This window comes from Capra hircus, chromosome 7 (assembly GCF_001704415.2).
Source record: "Capra hircus breed San Clemente chromosome 7, ASM170441v1, whole genome shotgun sequence".
NCBI lineage: Eukaryota > Metazoa > Chordata > Mammalia > Artiodactyla > Bovidae > Capra > Capra hircus.
In genome coordinates this window covers 77,554,339-77,564,131 of record NC_030814.1, presented here as the reverse complement: position 1 = coordinate 77,564,131, position 9,793 = coordinate 77,554,339, and the positions used below count along the sequence as shown (strand labels likewise).

General features: G+C 38.2%; 1 protein-coding gene across 2 annotated transcripts in view; it reads right to left on the bottom strand.

Moving 5' to 3' along the window:
- The window catches only part of PRR16 (proline rich 16), a 278,577-nt gene continuing 278,043 nt past the window's right edge, over positions 9,260-9,793 (bottom strand). For both annotated transcript variants that reach the window (XM_018050670.1, XM_005682718.3), the window contains exon 3: positions 9,260-9,438. The gene's annotated coding sequence lies outside the window, so the exon portion shown is untranslated. The remainder of the gene's footprint in view (positions 9,439-9,793) is intronic.

Here is a 9,793-nt window from a genome sequence, read left to right as displayed (position 1 = left end):
CTAAGTTCCTTCCCCTCAATTTCTTAGTATTCAAAATTAAAGTGTTAAGAATTTTACTCTAATGTTTATCAAAATCACAATGAGGTACCACCTCACACCAGTTAGAATGACAGTCATCAAAAATTCTACACATAACAAATGTCACCAAGAGCACAGAGCAAAGGGAAACCTCCTATGCTATTGGTAGGAATATAAATTGGTGCAGCCACCATGGAAAACAATATGGAAACTCCTCAGAAAACTAAAATTAGAATTACCATATGATCCAGCGATCCCAGTCCTGGCATATACATGGACAAAACTATAATTCAGAAAGGTGCATGCACTCCTTTGTTCATAACAGCATTATTCACAATAGCCAAAATATGGAAACAACCTAAATATCAATTAACAGATGAATGGATAAGGAAGATGTGATGTACACACACACACACACACACACACACACACACACACACACACAGGATAAGGAAGATGTGATGTACACACACACACACACACACACACAGGATAAGGAAGATGTGATGTACACACACACACACACACACACACACACACACACAGGATAAGGAAGATGTGATGTACACACACACACACACACACACACACACACACACACACACACACACCGGAATACTACTCAGCCATAAATAAACAATAAAATAATGCAATTTGCAGCAACATGAAGGCAACTAGATGTTATCAAACTAACTTAAGTAAGTCAGAAAGAGAAAGACAAATACTATATGATATCACTTACATGTGGAATTTAAAATATAGCACAAATGAACCCATCTACCAAACAGAAACAGACTCTCAGACATAGAAATTAGACTTGTGGTTGCCAAGGTGGGGAAGGGGAGGGAGAGTGATAGCCTGGGAATTTGAGGTTGGTTGATGCCAACTATTACATTTAGAAAGGATAAACAAGGTCCTGCTGTATAGCACAGGTTACTGTGTCCAATCTCCTGGGATAAACCATAATGGAAAATCATTTTTAAAAGTGCGTGTGTGTAAAACTGAGTCACTTTGCTGAACAGCAGAGAGCAGTAAAATATTGTAAATCAACTATACTTCAATTTTAAAAAAAGAGTATTTCTTTAGATTATGGTAACATATTGCATATTTCCTTCCTGATAATCTTCCAAAGAAATTGTTAATGCACTAAATGATATTCACTTGCGCAGCCTTATTTTCTTGTTTCATTAAAGAGTTACTCTAGGGGCTCCCCTGGTGGCTCAGTGGTAAAGACTCTGCCAGCTAATGCAGGAAACATGAGTTCCATTCCTGATCTGGGAAGATTCCACATGCCACGAGGCAAACAAGCCCCTGTGCTACAACTACTGACACCAAGCATGTGCTCTAGAACCCGGGAACCCCAACTCTGAGCCCATGTGCTGCAACTACTAAAGCCCACATGCCTAGAGCTTGTTCTCTGCAGCAAAAGGAGCCACAACAATGAGAAGCCTGAGCACACAACTAGAGAATAGCCCCCTCTCTGCAACTAGAGAAAAAGCCTGTGCAGCAACAAAGACCCAGCACTGTCAAAAATAAACAAACTATAATAAAAGGAGACTTTAAAAAAGTACTCTATATTTTATTTGCATTCAGTATAGGAACAAAAAATGATTCAGAAAAATATATCAGGTTAGCAAATTGACTATTCAATCTGTACATTAAGTAAAAAGCACTTTTGAAATGTTTAAATACTTCCTCAGGAAAAGTGAAGGGAGCTAACAGAGCACGTTTCCATGTTGTAGAAAGCTCACTGTGGTTGGTTAAATTGTCACTTACGGATTAGCTTGTTAAAAGGACCGCCATAACTTGGAAAGTGTGGACTACCTCTCACTAACAGATGACACTGCCTACCATAATGTGCTCTATTTTTCACCTCTAAATGTCAAATTATCTCAAATACATTTATTAATAGCTGTTATTGCATGCATTCGTAACTGGCACAGGACCTAAAATGTCTCTGATTTGTTAGGGAAGTGTACACATCTGTGGGGACCTACATTTTCTATGGAAACCCATAAATCTACTTTCTTAAATATTTACTTTTTAATTGTATGGTGTATTGATTTCCTCTATTAAAGCCTTTGAAATATCTGAATCTTGTCACCACAACCAATGAACAAACATCTCTTCAGGGCTTCCCTGGTGGTTTAGACAGTAAAGAATCCACCTGCAATGCGGGAGACCCAGGTTTGATCCCTGGGTTGGGAAGAGCCCCTGGAGAAGGGAAATAGTAACTCACTCCAATATTCTTGCCTGGAGAGTTTCATGGACAGAGGAGCTTGGCAGGACAAGAGGAGCTTGGCATGGACAGAGGAGCAGGCAGTCCATGGAGTTGCCAAGAGTCAGACACAACTCAGAACCAATGAAAAAACATCTCTTTAGCTATGCTCAAACCAAAAAAAGAGAAAATGCTTTCTTAGAATCAGCATAAATTAATGAGTCCCCCAAACTCTGGTGCCTATTAAGGGAAAACATTTAAGACCTCAAATTCTAATGTTCCCTTTCTCCAAAAAACAACTGATAAAACACCCTAAGGTGTGCACAAATGAGGTACTGATTAATTGTACTAACCAACACATTAGAATACCACAATGAAGTGTCAAAATCTCCAAAGTCAAAAATCTATTATATCATCTATAAATGCACATTATCTTCTGGACCACAATCACAATTAGTGTGATGAGATGTTCACAACAGGAGATGTATAGAGGTTTATCCATATCGATACCAATCAAGTATACGTTTACAGAAAGGAAAAGACACGAGTATAGTAGAATTCATTTAAAAAAAAATTAAATGTTGACAGGATATGACTCGACTATGTTAGTTTGCTCTTGGAGATGAGTTGAAAATTTTATTTTCTAAGTTTTGCATATAATTTGGGCTTCCCTGGTGGCTCAGACAGTAAAGCGTCTGCCTGCAATGTGGGAGACCCAGGTGCAATTCCTGGGTTGGGAAGATCCCCTGGAGAAGGAAATGGCAATCAATTCCAGCACTCTTGCCTGGAAAATCCCATGGATGGAGGAGCCTGATAGGCTACAGTCCATGGGATCGCAAAGAGTTGGATACGACTGAGCGACGTCACTATAGTGACTAATATCTCCAACACTTAAGGCTTCCCTGGTGATCTAGTGGTTAAGAATCCACCTGCCAATGCAGGAGACATGGGTTCAATCTCTGGTCTGAGAGGATCCTACATGTCTCTGAACAACTAGGTCCACAAGCCACAGCTACTGAAGCCTAGGCACTTTAGAGCCTGTGCTCCACAAGAGAAGGTACCACAAGGAGAAGTCCAAGAATCGAAATAAAGAGTAGACATCGCTCACCACAAGAGAATGCCCATGCTCAGCAAAGACCCAGCACAGCCAAAAATGAAATAAATACAGTTTTTTAAAATAAGCAGAACAAAATCTCCAACACTCAATTCACGGCATGATGAATTGGTACATTTCTAACGTCTTGTGGCAGAATTAGACAGTTGTGTACACTCTCATTCATTCTCCCCAGCCTCTGGAATGTCCCATTTCCAAGTTTAAGGCGGCAATGTGCCCACCCAAGGGACTACATTCCTTACCCCCTTATGCTGCTGTGGCCAGTTAGAACAAGAACAAATATACCAAAATATTGTGTGAACACATTTTAGCAAGTTTCCTTAAGGAGAAAGTGAGCTTTTTCTTAATCCTGCTGGTTTGCATTCAGTTAGCCAGTCCATTCTATAGCAGATCAGTCCTGGGTGTTCTTTGGAAGGAATGATGCTAAAGCTGAAACTCCAGTACTTTGGCCACCTCATGTGAAGAGTTGACTCATTAGAAAAGACTCTGATGCTGGGAGGGATTGGGGGCAGGAGGAGAAGGGGACGACCGAGGATTAGATGGCTGGATGGCATCACCAACTCGATGGACACGAGTTTGAGTGAACTCCGGGAGTTGGTGATGGACAGGGAGGCCTGGCGTGCTGTGATTCATGGGGTTGCAAAGAGTCGGACACGACTGAGCGACTGAACTGAACTGAACTGAGACATACTTTAACCCATTGTTCTATTGTGCAACGGTATGCGTTATTTTGTTTGGGAGTAGAAATAAAACCTTTGTATGGCAGGGAAGGAGTGGGATCAGCTTTAGTCTTTTCAGGAATTAAACCCACATTTGTTACAGCAGATACATATGCTATTACTTCCATATACTTACTATTTTTACCTTTCATGATGTTTGTTTTCTGCTTCACTAAGTAAGATCTGGCTTCTATTCCACCAGTTTTCCCTGTGCTACCCTTTTTTACCCTTTGCTCCAAGCTAATTGTTTTCAGGTGGTCTGACATGCTATTTTTACGCCCCTTTTCACTGCTTTGTCCGTGATTTTGGCCCCTTTACAGATTTAGTCACCCTTCAGATCTTATTCCTAGGTTTACTTCCCTCACTGAGTAAGATCCATTGGATACATGGTCTGGACATATTGCATACCTTTCTGCATAGAACTTAGTATAGTTGTACTTTTTTTGTTAACTAGTGAAATTACATGTTTCATGTATTTCTCTCCAACTAGATTTTAAATTCCATTAAAATACCATCTGCATCTTTTTTGTTAATCTGTTTTTTCCTACTGCTCAACACAATTCATGTTCCAGAGTGAGCACTTAGTAAATAAAGAGAATTTCTTATCCAATAAACCTGATAATTACATGAAGTGGGGCCAGCAAGGAGAGAGGTGCATGCAAATATAACACACCTGTACTCTAAAAGCAACTGCAAGGAAGCAGAGATTACCTACACCGACATTCTCAACTCTAAAAGTATGTATAAGTTGTACTTTTCAATGGAACTGAAGATTGCTTAATAGATTTTGCAAAATTAATACTGAATTGTGAAGACAGCAAAGCTACCCTCTTGAAGAGGATGAAAGAAGATCCAATGAAAGACAAGTGAAATTACTTGGAAAGTAAACCTAAGTTGAAGAGAATAAATACATTTAATCCAAGGAAAATTTTGGACTTTTTTCTGGTCTGTGCCCCATCTTCCCTAGCCTCATTCCCTTTATAAATTACTAGCAGTTATCCTGCTAAATAGCACTCCTGGTTATGTCACATCTTTGTAAAATCTTTTAGAGATTCTCCATAGACCACAGCAGATATAACACTGTGTACTGTTAAGAATACTCACAAAATGAAGAACTGCAATTTTTATTCAGTTTTATTCAATTTTTATCCATTCATTCTTAATGGATTTTATTTTTAGATATTTGGAGAGTAGCTTTCTATTTACAGTTTTAAATAATTCACAGCTCAAAGCAATCAGCATGGATTTTAAAAGACTTTGAAAGAGTCTAGGTATCTATACTTTAGTGCCTCACATTCCACAAGAACTGGCAATCTGATTCTTAGCTGGATTATTCTCATGTACAATGTCTTCATTTTCAAGAGTTGAAATCATGCGTGAAAAACTAATTTTCTTCATTATGCTACAGGATACTCTAAGTATTACCAAGAGATATTGCAGGGAGTAAATCAATCTAAGCGTGAAGAACAATATAACGAAAATTTAGTTTCAGATCATACTTTGGGAATAAACCTCAACACCTACTCTTCTAATTGTTAAACATAATTTGTCTGTGGCTGTTGGGGGTTCCAGTACAAGATGGTGATGCAGGAGGCCCAGGAGGCTCTTGGACTCATCTCTTTCCACAAACACACCGAATCTGTAGCTACATACTGAACAACTTCCTCTGAAGAAAAGCTAAAAACCAAGCAACTCATCTGCATAGGCTAATAAGAGAAAGCCCACAGTGAAGCTGGTGAGAGAGGGTGGAACACAATCTCACCATAAACGGCCTCCATAGAGCAGAGACCCACAATCTGGAGTGGACTCAATCAGGAGCTTTTCTCCCTGTGGAACAAAGGGTTTGAATTCCACATTGAGCACCTCAACTTTTAAGACCTGCAGCTGAGAAACGAGACCCTAAAACATCTAACTTTAAAAACCCAATTAAAGATTTTAAAATTTAAAAAAATAAAAAATTAAAAAATTAAAAAATAAAATAAAATAAAAAATAAAAACCCACCTCCATAAGACTACTACAAACTAAGAAACGCTTTTAAATGGCTCATTTGACTCACCTGACCAAGGGCTCAATGCACTGGCTGCCAACCCAGAAACTTCAGACTTAAGTGAACAAAACTCCAGCCTTGCTTGCTGATCTTAAAGCATCAGCCTGAGGGGTAGGCATCTAATTGAGTTCACATCCAGGGACCTGCTGGCTAGTGGCACTGCCTTCAGCAGTCCCTCTTCCTTGCTCTGTTGCTCTGTCCAGCAGGCACCATCTTTTTTTTTTTTTTTTTTAAGCATTTCTTTCCGGGTCCCCTCCAACATTCTGCTTAGATGTTTTTTCCCCAGCTGGAGCCACTTACATGCTCCGCCCCCTGCTTCCTTTTACCTGTAGCAGACACCATCTTTTTTTTTTTAATTCTAAGTTTTTTTATTTTTTTCTTTTTTCACGATGGTGCCTTCTACACTCTCTCTATGCCTTCCTCCTGAAAATAAATACCTCTCAGAGGGGAGTTTATCACACATCTAGTGCCCCCGGTTTGGGGAGGGGTGCAGTGAGCTGCCACTCAGGGGACATCCCTTAATTGCTTGGCTCTGGAGGTCAGGGGGATATATGACCCTGGGCTCAACCAGAGAACCATTTCTTGGCCAACTACCACCCTCGGGTACTGCACAGAGACCAGAATGAAAGACCAGTCTTTCTGAGGAAAAGGCCTACTTACCTCTCCTGGAGCTTTAGCTTGAGCAGCAGGCTTCTGGTCCAAAGCACAGCTTACGGCCTAAGAAGGTCCTGGGTTGGGGCGGGTCTGTATGAAGACAGTTACACAGGCAGTCTCTGCGCTCTCCCTCTGCGTGCTCCAGCTCCCTGGTGTGTCCCCTAAAGGAACTTATCTCCTTGTCCAACAACCCAAGTTTTCAGCCTGGTACCAGAGAACACTTCTACATTGCCTTGGCTCTGGTGGCCAGTGGGGCTTATGCTTGTGGGTCCCACGTGATTTCAATCAAGGGAAAATGAGTTCTTAAAGGGCTGCTGTCCCCAGGGCACAGCAAAAGGCAACAGAAACAGATCAGTCTTTCTACGAAAGGACCCTGTTCATTTACTAACAGGTTTTCTTGAGAGTCTCTTACAAAATACTCATCTAAGGGTTGAGTGTAATCCTTTCCAAAGACCTCAGAGGACCGGTGCTATGTCTTCCACTCTCTAGAGCATCACAGACATATCCATAGTCAATAACACTCTATTGAATATTTAAAAGTAGCTAGGAGAAGAGGTCTTGCAAGTTCCCACCACAAGAAATAACTGTGTGGTGACAGATGTTACCTAGACTTATTGCAGTAATTATTTTGCACTATACACAGATGTCAAATCATTATATTGTACACCTGAAATTAACATAATTTTACCAATTATATTCCAATTAAAAAAAGGAATAATTTGTGGGAGCTGCACACTACTTACTGGTGATAGCAATGATCATAATACAGGCTCCAGCTGATGAGTTGCAAGTAAAGATGAGAATTTTGTGGGCACTCAATAAGCCCTTGTTGATGAGAACACTGTTTTTGCTCCAGTATAATTGCCTAGTCATTTTTACATACAATGATGGAAGTTTTCAGCAGACCTCTGAGAAGGACCGAGGACTCATTAGATATGATTAATTGCCCATATAGATATATATATACATAAATTATATATATACATATATACATATATATACATATATACATACATATATACATATATATATACACATACATAAATTATCTTCTTTTAGAGCAGAATTTCAAGACAATTTAGAGGACATCCTTATTGATAAAATAATTATTCTTCTTTCTCTTTTCCAGCAATGTCCTCAGTATTTTGAAACTAACTTCAGATAACATAACTAGAATAGTAAAAAGTAACCCTTGACAAGAAAGTTCTGATGAAAAATATATCAATTCTTCTTCAGAGTTTAGGGAATAGAAAATACAATTTTATACCACAAAACATTTGAAATTTTAGTATTCTAGAAGTTCTGAATTTGTATGCAAAAGCTTGCCTATGACCAAAGAAAACTTATCTTCCAGGTAATCAAAAGCAAATCAAATGAGCAACTACAAATAATACAAACAACACATTTATTTAGAAAAATAAACTGAAAATGCTGTTTGTGTAGTACATTTCCCCATGAGGCATAGATAAATGGCTATAAAAATCTCTTATATGTCAAATACAAATTACAAATGATTTTGTTAAGAGAACAAATAGATGTTCAACACAGATGTTTAGTGTACAGTTCACTGTATTTGACTTCTTCGCTGTTAATGATATAAAATGATCCTCACTAAAAAAAAAACCAACAACAATTTTTGATCCCTTTTTCATTCATTCGACCACCCTGATGCTTTTTCATTATGATTCTGTAGTTGTTCTTTAATCTGAGACAAGTCCATTTTTTTATAACTGATTTTTTTAATAGAAGAATGAGAAATCAATGCCTGGAGAATTCTTACATGTTTCCTTTTCGGACTCCTGCAAGAAACTGTTGGTTGTGGTCTCAAAACTCATGGGACCATCTGTGCAAATAACAGCACATATCATTACCCTGAATGGAAGTGACAGTGCAAATAGTAGAAGTGCATTGAGAAGTAATCAGTAAGAACTGACCTCCCCTCTCTCAGCCAGTATGGAGTGAAGGATCGAATACAGAAACTTTTCAAGCAATTGACAACAATACTCTTACACCATTATGGCTTTGAAGGTGTACACAAAATGGAAAACGTCCTCTCTCTTTGCAAACAGCGACATTCTGTCCTTACACTGTTCATTGCGGCAATATTCCTCTGTTCAGTTTTTGTTGTTGTATGTTTTTGTTTTTGTTTTGTTTACATATTTTGAAATGCTGAGTAGTTCTAGGTATAGACACCTATTTCTATATGTTCACCTTCCCAAATGATACATCAATTTATAATTTACTGGCTTAATTACTAAATATGAATTTTGGGAGGTTCACATCTGGGGATAATTTCAGTGATAAAGTGAGATGAATTTTGTTTGTTTGCTTTTTGGTTTTTTGTAGGCTTGCTTATTTAGTCTTTTTCATTTCTTTTTTTTTTTTAATCTTCTTGGTAATTTCTGAGTGAAGACATTTAAGGCTGTGGCTTTTTTTTTGCCCCCAGGGCTCTGCTCATGGCTGTCAGACTAGAGGCAGATAGTTTTAAGCAGACCATATCAGTGATCATTTGTGCTCCAAGTTGAGGGGTTTGCTGCTCCAAGATGGACAGTTTTCTGGTTATTTCAAAATTAGATCTGGCCTCAAGAAGTCATAATGATGAATCTGAAGTGAGAAAAATGAACTGACATGCCTCCAAATAAAGGTGTTCCTTCCAACCTGAAGGAGCTGTCAGAAAAAAGAAAACAAAAGACAAAATATCAGTTTAAATAGCAAGTATAGTTTAATAAAGCATATAAAAATTATTTAAAATGAAGAAATAATTTGTTAGTAGTATGCAATTTAAAGTTCTTTGAATTAATTATTAAGGATTGTACTTTAAAAGTATAATCACATTTTGAACATATATTCCATTTAAATCTTATATATAAAAACAATATTTGAGAACTCATCAAAATTTAGTAGCAGCATGTTTATATTTCAATTAAAAGATCTTCTCTTACCTCTGACAGTTTTTAAAACTTAGGATAAATTTGTCCACTTGTACCAAGTTCTCAAAATAGTTCATAAATTTTAAGACAAG